Below are 9,264 nucleotides of genomic sequence, written 5' to 3'. Positions count from 1 at the left end.
TACCGAGCCTGGAGGCGGGTCTGACCTGAGAGCAGCAAAAGGAAACACCAGGAAAATGCAGAAAAACATCACAGTAGTGCGATGCTGCCCCTTGGTTAGGGACTTTCTGAGCCACAGGAGGATTTCTGTCCCACGAACCTCCCTTTGAATCATGGAAACTTCTACCAACCGCAGCGTCTTGTGTCAGCGTAACTGAACATGGTGCTCATATTCAGCACCATGAGTTCTTGTTTAGCTCGCACACACACACGTTATGTCTTAATGGGTCAAACTGTGCTAACTGTGGCAGCATCACCTGCCTGGGAGCTCTGCTGTGATTGCCATTTGTGCACCATGCAAAAGAAGTAAAAGTAACAAAGCTTTGTTTATCTCCTGCTGTGACAACCACCCATCTTTTAGAACCGTATAACCCCCATGAAGAGCTGAATGATAATTAAAGATTGTTTCCCTCGTTTATTAAAAATTAAAGCAATAATTGTATTTGATCTGATGAAAATGTATTTGATCTTCTTGATGAAAAATACACAAGCAAACCCAGACAAAGGCCACCGTGCATGGGAAGGATTGAGTGTTGATTAAAGCATGTTTTCCATGGATTTTGGCCCTCACATTGGACACTCTCCATGGATGATGTATTTAAATTTTAAGGGGTTTAGGGCTGCAGGTGAAAGATTTAACTAGCTGGAGGAAAGCCTAATAGCACTGAAAGAAATAGGAGTGCCTTCCAAAGGGAAGGAGAGATCCTCCTAATGAATGTGCGGTCTCTGGCTTCACTCTGAAGAAATACCCAATTTTTCTTCACTGTATCTCAGAGCATTTACACACTGAATTGCCAGCAAAGTGCCAGCCACCCCTTTAACTTTTGGGAAGAAGCAGCAGCCCTGTCCCCCATGGGATTACAGTTAAACTGATTTGTGCTTGTAGGACCCTAGGCTTCTAATTGTTTTTTTCTTTTTTTTTTTTTTTTTTTTTTCTCTCTCTCTCTCTCTCTCTCTCTTTTTTTTTTTTTTTTTTTTTTTTAATTCCTGTAATCCTGGATGATTCGGAGCAGATGCTTTGAGATTACTGCCAGGGCCCAAAGGTGCCTGCAGGAGGAAAACAGCCCCAGGCGGCGGGGTGGCAGCTCCAGCCAGAGCCCAGGGCTGGCTGCAGCTGGGTTTTGGCCCCGCACCCAGATTTTGGGGGGACCCAAAGCCACCTTTTCCCTCTTGCCAGCCCAGCCACAGTGCCAGCCCTGAGGCACCGGTGCTGTGGATGGGAAAGAAGAAAACATATGGGGTTGCCAGGGAGAATTTTCTTTTCCTGAGCATGTGTGAAAATCCCCTGGGTGTTGGCAGGATCCATCGCACCTGAAACCCCGAGGGAAGGTGAGGGGGAGCTGTGACACGCTCCACCGGCCGCAGGTCCTGGGGTGAGACCCCTCTTTATAATGTGTCAGAGGATGTGGTTCCAGCTGCTGTCAGGTGCAACTTGAGGGTTTGGCTCCATCCTGCAGCTCTTCTCTGGGGAAGCCCCTGCCTGGCTTTCCTAGGAAAAAACAAGGGACTGTGTTGGCCAGAGAGACAGCGAGAGGCATGGATGGGACAAACAAGCATTGAGCTTCCTGTATGCACACAGATGGTGTCTTAAAAAACAGCCTTTGACACCTTTTCCTTCCTCCATCTCTTCCTAGCCCAGGTGGGGTGGGCTGGGACCTGCCTCAGGTCTTTGAGAAGTGATTCCCAACCCTACACAAAAGCAAACCCCTGTTCTTCTGTGTGTTCCTGCTATGGTTTTGCAAGTCTCTAACGCTGCAACTTCAGGCAGCCATTTAGGCTAAAATCTCTTCTCTGATCTTAAATATTTAACAAATAGCATACAAAGCTGTGTAATATCTGCAATATTCATACTCTGGGCTGCAAGCTGGAAGCACTCGGGTTTGGTATGGGGGTTATGTGAGGTTTTCCTTTGAAGACCAGTAGATTTGCATCGCTTCTTTGTCATTGAGCATTGCTATACAACATTAATAACCTGTAACTGCTAATTCATGGCCTGTTTGTGCTGCCACGGTGGCCCAGAGATGGGTGCAGTAAACAAACCATCCGCTTAAATAGCTTAAACGAGACGAGGTGTAGAGACTGACTTGTACAAGGCGGAGATTAATGATGATTATTAATAATTCCGAGCCCCAAACCAGCACAGCATTTAAGCACAATCTCATGCCCCGTTGGCTTCCCAGTTGAGCTGCTCCATTATGGCTGGGAGGACTCAGCGGGTGCCCATGTTCAGCACTGGCCTGGGCCGCTGGGCTTGGCGGATGGATGGCAGCAGCGTGTTCCCCTTGGGATGGGAATTGCCTTCCTCCTTTGCTAGGCGAGGAGGAGGAGAGTTCGTCTGGTAAATGTTTGGAGGCAGAAGCTGACAGCAAGGCAGTTTTATCGCTGCCTGACAAAGCCAGCTGCTTAGAGAGGCTTTGGGCTGGGCTATTTAAAGGCAGGGCTGATCCCCAGCCTCCTCCGAGCGCCTACGCATTGCTCAGCTGGAAAGGAAAGGTGCGGAGCGTGAGCAAGGATGTGCTTGGTGGTGGTGGTGGAGGTCTCCAGCAATATTGCTCTGCCTGGCTGTCCCCACACATGGTCTCTCGCTCTGCTTCTTGAGGCTGGGTTCACCTATCTGACACCAAGCTCTCAGGGCGCAGTGGTGATGGCACAGCTGAACCCAAGCATAAATTTGAGTGGGGTTTTTGGGACCCCTGTGCTTGTGCCAGTACCCTGTGCACAGTTGCCTGCACCTCTTCCTTTGCTGCTCAGCTGCAGCTCAGCAAAAATCCAGGTCTGCCAAAGCAGAGAAACTGCCAGCAGCATCCCTGTCCTGTGCGGAGCAACAGCTCCCCCTGCGCGGAGAGTGGGGCGCTGGGGCTTAGGCCTTGATGTACAACATACAAATAAAATAAAGTAAAATAAAGTAAAATAAAATAAAGTAAAAATAAAGTAAAATAAAAATAAAATAAAATAAAATAAAATAAAATAAAATAAAATAAAATAAAATAAAATAAAATAAAATAAAATAATAAAATAATAAAATAAAATAAAATAAAATAAAATAAAATAAAGTAAAATAAAATAATAAAATAATAAAATAAAATAAAATAAAATAAAATAAAATAAAATAAAATAAAATAAAATAAAATAAAATAAAATAAAATAAAATAAAATAAAATAATAAAATAAAGAAGAGCGGTAATAAGTAAAAAAGCACTGTTTAAAAGAGCCACTTCTTATCCGATTCTCCAGGAACAGGGATGCACAACCCTCGCAGGGCTGGCCAGCCGAATGCTTACCATTGCCAGAGCTGCAGCCTGCAGCTTGTCAGAGGCTGCAGTAATTCTGTGTGGGCCCCATTATTTTCTTTTGCCCTATATTTGAACGTTTGCAGAGGGACACAGACACTTGCAGATTTCCCTTTTCTCTTTCTGGGAGCACAAGGCTACAGATTTGGGGTGTGTGGGGTTGACACACGATTTGCTGCTCTGTGCCCCCCAGACCCCTGCCCACCCTTCAGCTGGGTGCCATGTGTGGCCAGGCGGGCACCCACCTTGGGCAGCCCCAGAGCAGTGCAGGACAGGATTTCCCACCCACGTAGGATGCTCCTGAGCAAGATCACAAGCAAACAAATTCTGCTTTGGGATAAAGTGCATCAAATAAAAACACGGGGCCGTGCCGGACCCACAGGAGAAGACAGCTCTCTGGGGCCAGCTAGGTTCTGTTCCCTGCTCTCTGGGGTTTCTTTTGGCTTTGTTACAGAAGCTGTGGGGCTGCTTCCCCTGGTGTCTCACCAAAAAAAAAAAAAAGTAAAAATTATAAAAAAGGAGCAGCCCCTTCCCCACCAGCCCCGCGGGGAGGGGAAGCCCAGGTCCTGTGGTGCCACCTGGTGGAAAGCTGCAGGCCTGCACCCGGGCCTCTCCAGGCTGTGGAGAGAAGGAAAATTTGGCAAGGCTGGAGGCTGCTCCAGCCCAAATTCCTCCCCAGGCTCCTGGGGGGCGAGTCCCAGCCCTGTCCTCGCCCACAGGGAAGGGGAAAGGGGAATTCACCCTGGGAGAGAGCCCCAAGCCTGTCAGTGTGTGGGTAGGATGGAGACCCAGGTGCCTCCATGCCATCAGGGACAGCCCCAGGACTGTGCCTCCCAGGGGAGCATCCTTGCCACCAGGAGATTGGGCTTACTGGGGGACCAGTGGATACTGGGTTTACTGGAGGGTGGATATGGGATACTGGGTTTACAGGAGGGGAGGCAAACGTCTTCCCTCCTGGTGAGCCTGGACCACAGCAACATCAGGAATCACCAGGCCAGAAATAATAAAAAGCTCACAGTTTCCCTAGAAATGGGTGTCCCAGTCCATATAGCCTCCAGCCTCCAGCACAGGAAGATTTTGGCTAACCTGCCAGCTGTGCCAGTGCCCGAGTGGTGTTGCTCTGAAATATGGGCAGAGCTTATCCCTGCCTCTGCACAGCACCAGGCATCCCGCAGGTTACAAACCTTGTTTTGTCTGTGCCTAAAATCTTTCTGAATATGTTGGTATAAGCCTGTATGCCCCAATGATCTGCAGCTGGTTTTCAGCTCGTATCAGCATCTCTGGTTACCCGGTGCAAACATCTTTATGTTATTTTGACTTTGGAAATGATGGGCTATGAACAGCTATCCTTAACATCTGATCACATAGGAAGATGAACATGAAGTGGTTTATTCTTGTTTGTTCCCCTGTATCTAACTACCTCGTCCCCTTATGCTGATGTGGGCTGGCTTACAGTCTGGAAACCACAGTAACTTAAAGAACAAAAAAAGCTGTGAATTAAATTACAAAAAAAACGGGTGTCCACACTGAATAAAGCCAGTGGGATCCAGCTGATTTTCATCCAAGTCTTATTCCCAGCAATAAGCTTTTTCAAGGTACCCTTGCAAACTTTTGTTTCTGCCTGGGGTATTTTGGAGGCGTACAAACTACGTATGAGGTCAGGAACTAAATATTCCTTGTTTTCCAGATGCTGAACTGGAAAGCCAGTAGCATGACCACTGCTTTGGGAGGAGAGATGCTGCTCTGTCATTTGTGTGGTCAAAAAAGGGATATGTTGAGAGAATTAAGAAATAACCACTGAATTCTGACCTGTGTCATGAACCTGGAATAGTTTGGATACCGATGAGTGTGAAATCCCACAGAAGAAGCCATAACCAATGCCAAGCCAAAAGCTGTGAAATTCTCACCCTCTGAAAAGCCAGGCTATGATTTCTTTTAGCAGTGGTCAGCTCACAGCTTGTTGTAAACACCATCACTCGAATACCCCTTGTCCTGTGCCTTTGGGACAGCAATGAAAGGGCATGCCATGTTTTCATGCTTTTTTTTCCTTTAAAAACCTTCAGGATTGGACCACAAACTGGCCTTTCTCATGAAATCCAGGTCCTCTGACCAAGAGACCACATAAGCAGTAACGAAACTTTCCTTCCCAGGCCTGCGGAAATGTGTCTGCATCCATAAATTTAAACATCTGGGTCCAGTGCAAAGTAGGTCAGAGCTCATCTGTCAAAGAAGGCTTTGTCAGGGATGCAGGGAACTGTATTTTCTCCCTCCTGTCTCACTTGTTCAGTGGCAAAACCAGAGCAACCATTCCCTCTGATGGTGCTCATTGATGGTGGCTGCCTCCTGAGCGTGGCAATATTCCCCTGCCATGGAAATATGTCCCCGTGTGCATGCCATCCCCTCGCCAGCATGTCCTGCAGAGCCCCTTTGGCATGATGCTCCTCAGACCGGTCCATGGCACCACACCAGTCTGCACCAGTCTATACCAGTCTGACCCAGGACACAGATCCAGAAGGGGACAGGATGGGAGCAGGTCCGTGCCTTGGCTGCTGCCCTGTGGCTTCTTACACAAAGGTGTCACCACCACAACACCCTGGTCCTAGGGCCATCAGGTACCACCATGTCCAACACTTTGCCGACCAGCTCTGGACTTCCCTCTATTTAACCTGAGCATCCTTCCAGCCTGGGGAAAAAAAAAAAAAAGACTTTCCAAAAAATAGTTTGTAACTAGAGAAAATGACGGAAGAACAGATTCAGGAGGTGTCATGGGATGTCGCAGCCCAAATGCACGTTTACATCCATGCCCACACAGACATCCTTCAGACAGCTCCTTGTCTAAAGCCCCTGCCTGGGACCAAGAGCAAAGCCTGAGCCAGCCAGGGCTTTGCAGGAAGGGCCAAATGTGTAAAACAGGAGTGGTGGGCTGTGAGTGGGATGGGAGCTCAGCAAACAGCTGCTAGTGGGAGAAGAAATGGGGAAACGCACGGGGAAAGCATCAGCTGTGAGATAGAGGGGGCTGTAAATACGGGGCAGTAAATCCCCCACCTTCCCCTTTGCAATTAAGGCAGTGGATGGAGGAGATGGGGCATGGGGGTGCCCTTCTGGGGACTTCCCCTGCAGTGGTGGTGAGGAAATCAGAGGTGGGAGCCTAAAGTGTAAGAGGAGCTCTGAGAGATACCCCTGGGGATGTCTGGCCACATGTACACCCACACAGTGTGTGCCCCGCTGGCTGCCAGCAGTGTAGGCAGTGAAATCGGAGCTGCCTGCCCTGTGAGGAGCACTTTTCCACACTTGTTCTCATTTTTGGCTTGGCTTTGGCAGCGGACAAGTTGTTTGGGATTTGCAGCATCCTCCCACTTGCCAGCGCTGGCTGCTTGTGCTGAATCCTGTCCCAGAGCCCCTCTGCTGGTGGAAACACACGCTGCTGTCCCTGCTCCAGGTGCCACTTCTGTCACCGTCTGCCCTGGTGGTGTTGGCTTAGCTCAGCAATTTGTTCTCAGATCCTGTCAGTTCCCATTTCACCCCACTCAAACTCCACTGCAGTTTCTATGCCTGCATCTCCTCAAGCTTTGTTTTGCACCGAATTGTAGGCACGGCCCTTTTCTTCAGCAGCAGCATCCTTCCTGGTCAAACCATTCCCTGCTTTTGGGGGCTGGTTTTCGAGGGCAGACGGCTGATGTCTTTGTGCCTCTGAGCTTTCATGCAGGCCTCAGCTTCAGGAAACCAAAGCCCAGCCACAGCTGCTCTGAATGACAGCAACCAATTCCTTCTTTACCCAGGGATAGAGGCAAAGTCATACCCCTGCTATGCACATATGCATAGGTACGTGGATCCATATGTAAGGGTATCTAAAGGGAAGGCAGAGAAACAGGGGAGTCAGGCACATGGGCATTTTTTGCCACGAGGAAGGACAGTGGGATGTCTGTGAGCACATTTAGGGCGATGTCCTATGCTCTATGTGATTTCCCAGAGGAGGCTGAGCTCCATTTCCGAGTGCAAAAGAACCAAATTTCTCCACATTAAGCGATGAATGACATTTTTCCTGTGATTTTGCAACCTTCGCTTTCATCCCAAGCCATGAGTAGGCACCAAAACATCCATCCTCCCCGTGGAATGAAAAATCCATAAAAAACACACAAGCAGAAAACTCTGGTTTGTTGCCAGGTTCCTGGTCAGGAGGGACATGACTCGGTGCCTGCAGAGCAAAACATTCCTGTTTCTTCTGATGGATGAAATTCAGATGGGAGTGTGGTGCTCAGGACCTCCAGCACTGGCACAGACCTGCACCAGGATGGGCTTGGGACCTGGGGTCCTGCTCTTGCAGAGCCAATGTTCACAGCTCTCATGAAGCCCTGTAGGATTTTGGCTTCAAACCGACCCAAAATCACTGTGTTTTGCTTCCTTTCGGCAAACCAAAGTGCTTTTTCTTCTGACTTTTCCCCCCTCTAAGCCTAAAGGAGCCTGACAGTTTGGGCAGTTGTGTAAGCTGCCTTCTCCATCCAAAAACAATAATATTTTGATGCAAAATCCTCGGCCCGCTCTGTTTTAAATCTCCCCAGACTCCCGTAACGCTGTGTGTGTGGGGATGCCTTTGTGTCCTCTGGCACGCTTTCGCAGATGGAAAGAAGAAAGAGCTTTTCCCTACCTGCGCGCTCGCTCCCGTTATTGCACCCCTTTGAAGTCGAGCAATAAAAATCCCCTATATACAGGCGCAGAGCTCCCTGCCAGCCCTTTAAAGTCTCAAATGCAAATTTCACGGGAAGAGGAACGCAGATGAACGCCGAAAGAATAAAAATAAATAAAAAATCTGCGCCCTTGGACTGGAATGAATAATTTAACAGGGGAACCCGGGGCAGCAAGCGCAGGAATGTGCTCGTGTTTAGCTGGAGTCCAGCAGCCGTGCTGGGGGAAGCGAGGTGCGTGCGGGTGCCATACAGCCAGAGCCAGCCAGGCATGGAAGGAGCAGGGGTGAACCTGGGTGTGTTTGTCCTAAAATGAGGCAAAGAGGAAACTTTGCAATTTTATTTTTTTTTGTCAGTGGGAGCAATGCGTGGCAGTGCTGCATTTTCTGGGTGCCACACTGGCAACCAGGTCATAGGGAGAGAGGGGAAAAGCAGGGGATGGGGACTGGTGCTCCAGGGGGTGCCCGTTTGCACTCAGTGCCCATTTCTGCCACTTTTCCTACAAAAAGGACCTCCCCAAAACCTCCCAATTGACTTCTGCTGAGAAAATAAATAAATAAATAAATAAATAAAAAATGATGCTATTGAGCAAAAGTAAGATTTCACAACAAAGCATGTGTGGACACCCAGCATCCTTCCAGCCCCGCTGCAGCCCCTGACCACGGGCACAGCAAGGGAATTGTGCTGGGAGCCCGGAGCCGTGAGCTCTGACCCAACCCAAGCGCGGACTCTGCCCGGCTCCGGACCGGGAGGCACCTTGGGAAAGTACAAAAACAAGCAGGGAGAATAAACATCCGGATGAGGGCTAAGGAGGGAAACCAAAACACTGGGGGAAGCCAGGAATAATACGAACCAAAAACAAATAGAAAAGAGCTAACGGGAGCAGCAGGTCTAAAAATAAAATGAAAGAACAACATCGGGGGGGGAGGCAGGGAGGTGTCTGGGGGGACTGGCGAGGCAAGAGGGGCACGTGGGTTTTCAGGGCTCAGTCCCACCACCGGCCTCTCCCTTCACTCTCCCATATTTTAGAGAGGATGAAGGGAGTGGGCTGGGACCCCCATGAGCTTTTTGGCCCCAGTGAGACTCCCCTTCCAATGCCCCCCTCACCCTGGCACTGTCCCCCCATGCTCTCCTTGAGGTGGCAGGGAGTCTCCTCGGAGCTGCAGGGAGTCCAGGAGCACACTGGAATGAAATAAAATGCTTTAAGAAAATACTCTGAACATCTCCTGGCTTGGTTTTCTTGAAAGAAAGATG

Source organism: Aythya ferina (assembly GCF_964211825.1).
Source record: "Aythya ferina genome assembly, chromosome: 5".
In the NCBI taxonomy this organism is placed as follows: Eukaryota; Metazoa; Chordata; class Aves; order Anseriformes; family Anatidae; genus Aythya; species Aythya ferina.
This window is presented reverse-complemented; position numbering follows the sequence as displayed.